The sequence below is a fragment of the Bidens hawaiensis genome, unplaced genomic scaffold (genome assembly GCF_021521415.1).
Source record: "Bidens hawaiensis isolate Kalapana, Puna unplaced genomic scaffold, B.hawaiensis_p1.1 tig00015123_1, whole genome shotgun sequence".
NCBI lineage: Eukaryota > Viridiplantae > Streptophyta > Magnoliopsida > Asterales > Asteraceae > Bidens > Bidens hawaiensis.
In genome coordinates this window covers 474,811-481,941 of record NW_027492340.1, presented here as the reverse complement: position 1 = coordinate 481,941, position 7,131 = coordinate 474,811, and the positions used below count along the sequence as shown (strand labels likewise).

At 35.6% G+C, this 7,131-nt stretch overlaps 1 pseudogene across 1 annotated transcript; it reads left to right on the top strand.

Moving 5' to 3' along the window:
* The first annotated feature begins 558 nt into the window (after positions 1-558).
* Positions 559-6,540, top strand: LOC143548435 (cyclin-dependent kinase C-2 C-like; annotated as a pseudogene). The gene is made up of 8 exons (XR_013137951.1): positions 559-927; positions 1,673-1,956; positions 2,614-2,931; positions 3,789-4,016; positions 4,909-5,006; positions 5,083-5,344; positions 6,113-6,233; positions 6,324-6,540. The product of XR_013137951.1 is annotated as a cyclin-dependent kinase C-2 C-like (transcript).
* Positions 6,541-7,131: the final 591 nt, after the last annotated feature.

Below are 7,131 nucleotides of genomic sequence, written 5' to 3'. Positions count from 1 at the left end.
TTGTCTAGTTGCCGTTGGGTTTTTGCGCCGCAGAGCTCACTACTGCACTACAGACGTTTTCATTTAGAGGCTACTTCTATGATATGATTGTGACTATATTTAGCATACAGCTTTTTAACAATTATTGATTTTCTTACAAAAATGTGGTTTATTATTTTTGAAAAGTTAGTTAATTAGAGCATGCAACCAACTTACCAACAACCACCGTGAATCTGAAGCAACCAAAACACCATAATCAATCATACACTCATTGAATCTCAAATTCACCATCTTTACACCAATAATATGAAGATCAAGATGCTCAATTCCAACCCACAATTATCGCACCCTTTTAGCATCTCTCTCCTTACCCAAGTCACACATTTTCAAATTCACCTTCAAAAAAGGGAGAAACCACAACCACAATTTCATCTTATTGTTACCAAAACAGTTTGGTATCGTCTCAATTCGATGAAGATTTCGTGACATCTTCCTTCTGATTCTTCTACCCTTGCTTCCAGGGTCTCCCCGAAATCTGTCAGTCAATTCGATTGACGGATTTTGGGGGGCTCAATCCTAATGGGCTGCGTTAGTTCCAAGAATGTTGTTACAAATTATAAAAATGCCCCTATTCGATATCCTTCGGATTCGTCGTTAAAGTTGCATAAACTTAAGGATCGTCGTAGACGTAATAATAATGGTAATGGTTTAGAGCCATTGGAGAAGAAGACTAAAGAGGAAATAGAAGGTGACAATAATAATATTCGGAAAATTGTTGTGGAATCCTCGAGTAATCCGCGTTCGGTTAATAAGCATTTGAAGAAAAATGGAAGTCAATGCGAACAGGTTGCCACGGATGGGTGGCCAGCGTGGCTTAGCGCCGCCGCAGCTGAAGCCGTTGATGGGTGGTTGCCTTTGAAATCCGACAACTATGAGAGGTTGGAAAAGGTACGCTTTTAATGGCTTTGGTGAAAATTCAAAATTTACATTTTTACCTAAAACTACAAATAAAAAATAAAAAATTACACACTAGAAGTAAGATGAGTCGAGTTAAGTCGAGTTGGCTAACTCGGTATTTTCAACTGAGGTGTAAATCGAACTCGTATTTAGCTCGGTATTTACTATTTAGGTCTATAAGGTAGAGACAAGCTGCTCATGAGCTATTTAATATCGGCTTGCTAAAAGCTTGAATCAAGTTGAGCTTAAATAAACTCAAACCTAAAAATAAATTTGTTTAATAAACCAAATGAGCCCGACTTTAAGCTTTAGTTATCAAGCTATACTAGATATGTTCATCTGTATATGTGTTCAAAAATAACTATTATTATTATTATATACAAAAATGTAATAAAAATATTTAAATAATAAGTATTGTGTTATATATAATAAATGCTCCGAAAATACATGTAAAAAATCGTTATAGATGTAAAAAGAATTAAGTAACAAATAATCCACGATCAAGCGTTCGAGTTGAAAAACATTCACAAGCTCTTTTAAATAATATCAAACAAGCTGAGAACAAGCCTAGTTGCTCATGAACAACCAAATAAACTATATTTACAACTAGCAAATGTGTCTCATAAGTTTCAAATATCATCCTTTTTATAAACTAACTTTAACAAATTTCTTAGAACCTTTTGATTTATAAATATCATTTTCACATGGTTGTTTTGGGCTGCTTCTATAAGTGTAGATCGGATAAGGTACATACAACAATGTGTACCGTGCTTGTGATCTTCAAACCGGTAGAATAATGGCACTTAAAAAGGTGCTATTCGACAATTTGAATCCCGAAAGCATAAGGTTTATGGCCCGAGAAATAAAAATCCTTCGAGCGCTCGACCACCCAAATGTCATGAAACTGGAGGGCATAATTACATCAAGCTGTCATGTACCATTTATTTGGTTTTCGAGTATATGGAGCATGATCTCTCTGGACTCATATCTTGTCCCAATATCAAGTTTACTGACTCACAGGTTTGTTACTTGTCATTAGTGGGGCTTGTTAGGTTACAGGTCATAATGGGTTCTGCTCTTGGTGTTGGTCGTACAGTTGTTATACGGGTCATGTTCACGGTTGCCAGGTCCAGCCTGTCATGAACCCAAAAACTTCATATTAGACATATGAGCCCCTCACATATTAATGTTTTAAAATTACAATTTTACAACAGGAAATAGTGTGTATAAAATAGCTACATTTTTGTTATAAAGTGTTGTCTATTTTATTTTTAATTTTTAAACTTTGAGATAAATTACCAAACCAAATTAATTTATGACATAATAACACAATTAAAAAAAATAAACGGGTTAAACCACAATTAAATACAGGTCAACGCGTTGAGTTACCAAAAACATGGCCCGTTTACCTAAAGGGGTCGTGGGTTTTACACAAAACCGATCTGAACCTTTTATATAAATCCAAACCTGCGAAATTCATGTTAGGTTCGGTTCGTTTCATTTCGTGCTTTCGTGTCATGTCAAGATCACTCCCGTAGTGGTCATAAGGGGGGCGGATTGACCCACAAACACATTTTTTATTTACTTGTAACCCATTTGACCCATAACTTTTCTAGAAGACCCCGTTAGAGATAAAACATATACAACGGTTTACGTTAACCTTTTTCTTTTTTTCAGATTAAATGCTATATGTGGCAGTTATTAAAAGGAATGGAATACTGCCATTCGCGAGGCGTTTTACATCGGGACATTAAATCTTCCAACATTTTGATAAATAATGAAGGTGTTTTAAAGATTGCGGATTTTGGCCTTGCGAACTTCTGTGATTACAGAAACAAGCAGCCACTAACGAACCGAGTGGTGACATTATGGTATCGTCCACCCGAACTTCTGTTGGGGGCTACAAGTTACGGGTCATATGTTGATATGTGGAGTGTGGGCTGTGTTTTTGCTGAGCTTTTTAATGGCAGACCGATTTTAAAGGGGAGGACAGAGGTGACAATATTTAAACACGTTTGATTTACTTTAAACAAGCACAAAGCAAGATTCCGTAATAACTGACATAACAATATGGCTATATGTTTTTTCAAAACTGAATTTTTGGTTCTGTTTCGGTTTTGCATGTACCGAAAACCTAAAAAAAAAACTATACAACTGTAAAAACTAGGAAAAAATCGAGTTTTGTTATTGAACTATGACTTATATATTTTATTGTCAGTGTTAAATAATTAGTAAGAAATTAGTAAATGGTGTAGCTAAAATATTTTTGGTGCAAATATGAAATAATCATCTAATAAATAATTAACAAAAAATTTGGGATCCAAGGTTTTAAGCTCAAGTTCATTATTTTGGTTCAACAAGTGAAAGCCTAAATGGCAAACCAAAACCAAGCCAGAGGAATTATGGAAACCCAAAAAAAAATGAAACCAAATAAGTTTCAAAACCCAAAAACCAAACTTGTTTTTGGATCGGTTTGAGCCCAAAACCGACCCATGCACGAGGGTGTCAATCATATCATGTTGGGATGTTGGATTGTTGAACCCGAGCACGACCCATATATTTATTCCTATCAAAGACATCAACCCTAATTTGGTCACCCTTAAAATCGTGCCACTCCAAACCCGGCCAGTTTATATAAATAGGTTGGAGGCTTGCAATAAACAGGTTAAACGTAAAAGGGCAAGCAGTGTTTACTTAAGTGGGTTGACAGGTCGACCCGACCCGTTTAATAAACGATTAAACGGTTTAAATAGATCATCTCAAGCACGATTCTTTATTAAACGTGTTTGATATGACAACCAAAAAACCTGATTATTTCATATCGATCTTAAAACTTACACCCTTAGATTTAGGTGGAACAAATGCACAAGATATTCAAGTTATGTGGGTCCCCACCGGACGCGTACTGGAAGAACTCAAAGCTTCCTCTAGCACCAATGTTTAAATCACAGTGTTGTTATGAAAGCAGTTTAAGACAAAGATTTGAAGAGCTTCCCAAAACCGTGGTTGACCTAGTCAATGCACTTCTTTCTGTAGAACCCGAGAACCGTCTCACTGCCTGATCAGCACTTCAAGCCGAGGTACCCAATAATATAAATTGTGTGTGTGTGTTTTTTTTATAGAATAATGATAACAATCTAGATATTATGTATTAGGGTTATGTTAGGTTCAAATAAGAAGTTTGATTTTCCTTAGAAGGTTAGAAAGAAAGGTATTTTTGTCTTAACACTTTTATATCAAAACCCACTTACTTTAATCTCAAAATCCACTTACATTAATTTCAAAAACCCACTTACATAAAACCCTCTTACATCTTTACTCATCTCCTACATCCACCACCACTTCACCGCCCACCGCCACTACACCCGTCACCCACCGCCACCACCTCGCCGGAAAAATCCGAAAAAACACAATGGAAAACACTATGAAAAACACAATATAAAAAACACAATGGAAAAAAACACTATGAAAAAAACACCCAATGATAAAAACACAATTGTATGACACAATGTAAAAAACACAATGAAAAAAAAACACAATGAAAAATACTATTGTATAACACAATTTTGTAAAACACAATTTGTAAAAAACCCACTAATTTTTTTTAATTTTTATATTACAATATGGTACTCATATTAAAGATAAAAAGACATCCGTTATTATGGTAATTTGTTTTTCAATAAAAACGTAGTAAAAAAAAGTTATACACGTTTTAAAATGATGGGGGAATTTGGCATGTGCCTTGCATGTGGAGAGAGAAAGTAAACAAATGTGTTATTCTTTTTATACCATTCCCCTTATGTTCATACTTGATTTCCCCTAACCCTTATGTATTATTAATATTTATGTAAAGATACAACACAATAATTATTAATTACAAAGGAAAGAAATCAAATAATATCAACTAATTTTGAAAGAAATATATATAATAAACTCTGACTAATGTATTATATGTGATATTTTTATTATCAGTACTTTTATACAAAACCGTATCAATGTGATCCCTCGAGCATGCCTACGTACCCGCCCAACAAAGAGATCGATGCAAAGTTCCGTGAGGCGACACGGAGGTCCGCATGTTTTATTTTAATTAAAACTTTATAAAAAAGATAATCATAATATTTTGTTTTGGATAAGTGGTTTCAGAAAACCAGGTCGGGCATGTGGAGGTTCAAGGAACACGAGAAAAGTGAATAATTATAAGCCGGTTGTGGAGGATATGAACTCGTATTTTCTTGGATCCAGAGACACCGTCAACTCAGAAATAGTGACTCCACCAGCTAGGGCATCATATAGTAGGTTTATGTGGGAGAAAAGAAGGCAAGAGCATTTGCAAAAACATTAACGTCTCATGCAACCAGATTATTTGAATTCTAGTCATGTATACAAGCCCAAGGTTTTATCATATGTAAGCCATCATTTTATGTTATGTCTACTCTAATAGGAAAAATCAATAATTAGGGACCGAAACCGTAGTATGAGCAAACCACAAGAACTGTCCATGCATTTACACTTTCGTAGAAAAAAAACAATAATTAGGAACAATAACTGTAATATGAATAAACCAAAGGACTATCCATGTATTTAATTCTTGAATAGAATAAAAATAATTAGGGATTAAAACCATTATATGACCAAAACTGTTGTCCACTATAATTTAAAGACGAATAGCCCATTTAACAGCAAAGTTAATGTCCATCTAATTCAGGGACCAAACGTGTTACATTTTTTCAACCTAATGGTCTAAATATGTACTTTCTCAAAATTAGGAGCCAAAACTGTAATATGACCAAAACTATTATTTCAACTTTTAATTAAAGACAGAGAGTCGATTTAACAGTAAAAGTTAACGTCCATCCATTTCACGGGCTAAACGTCTTGCGTTTTGTCAAACTAAGAGTCTAAAAATGTACTTTCTCAAGTTAGGGATCAAAACCGTAATATGAGCGAACCACAGGGACTATCCATGCGTTAAGTATTTGTATATAACACATAATTGCATATTCCAAAAACGAAAAATATATTATTAATTTCATCATTTAAGGGCCAGTTCCAAGTTTCAAACTACCAAAACGGAACCGTATAAATCTCAAACCAGCCAAACTGACTGACTCACTGTTCGTTATGATCAATGTATACTTGGGTGAGATGATATATTGTTCTGAATATATGACAGGACCATCAAGAACGAGATATTTCCGGACACACGATAATGTTAGATCAATTGGGTAGTGCCGATGTGAGGCAACTTGAGTATTACATTCGTGCGGGTGTTCATCGATCACATTCTTCTAAAGGTAGTTACAAGAATCTTGTTTTTTTTTATTGTTCTAAGAAAAATAAAATGATGATAGAATCTTGATTCATTTTCGTGTGTAAATATGCAGCAGCCCATGCAAAGAGGAGGGCAAGAAGATAAGGGTAGAAGAGACATTTCAATTGAAGGCAAAATACATGAAAATATACAGGATTGAGGGTTGGGTAGATGGTTAAATGTAAAGTTGAAATATGTGAGTTCAAATTTTGTGTAAATCTCAAATATACCCCTTTCTTTCGAGCCCTGATTTGTTTATCATATGTATTTTTCTTTCTTTGTATCAATTTTATATAAAAAGATGTTCCAGTTCGTTGAGCTTGAGCTCAAAGTTTCAACTTGGCTGATCGAGTTATGACCCGTGATAGCTATACCTTGGGTAACGAGCATAAAACCCGCTAAAGTTAGTTAACCGGGTTTTACATATATTAATGAGATATTTTATGGACTGGCCTTTGGAAGTAGAAATGGGCTTGGTGGCCCGGTTTGGCTTAACTAGTTTATTATAACTAGTTAACCTAATCATAAATTAAAAAAATGTGAACAAAACTTTAAACCCTAGCCACCAAATTTCTTTATCAATTCACCCATCCCACCATCACCGACGGCCACCCCTGCCCGCCGGTGAACAGTAGTAGTCGCCGCCACCAAGTGCCGCTGTTGCTGCCTCCCGCACGCCGAAACCACCGTAGCCGCCGCTGCCTTTGCGCCGCCGCCGCTATCCAGCTACCGTCCCATCACCGCTACTACCGGCTGCCATCGTGCACCGCCACCACCGGGTCTCGTTTGGTCACCTAGCGATGTTCGTTATCCCTCGGTGTCTCAACCGGTTATTTATTAACCGAGGTAAAATTAAATATTGTCGGTTTGATTTATATTTA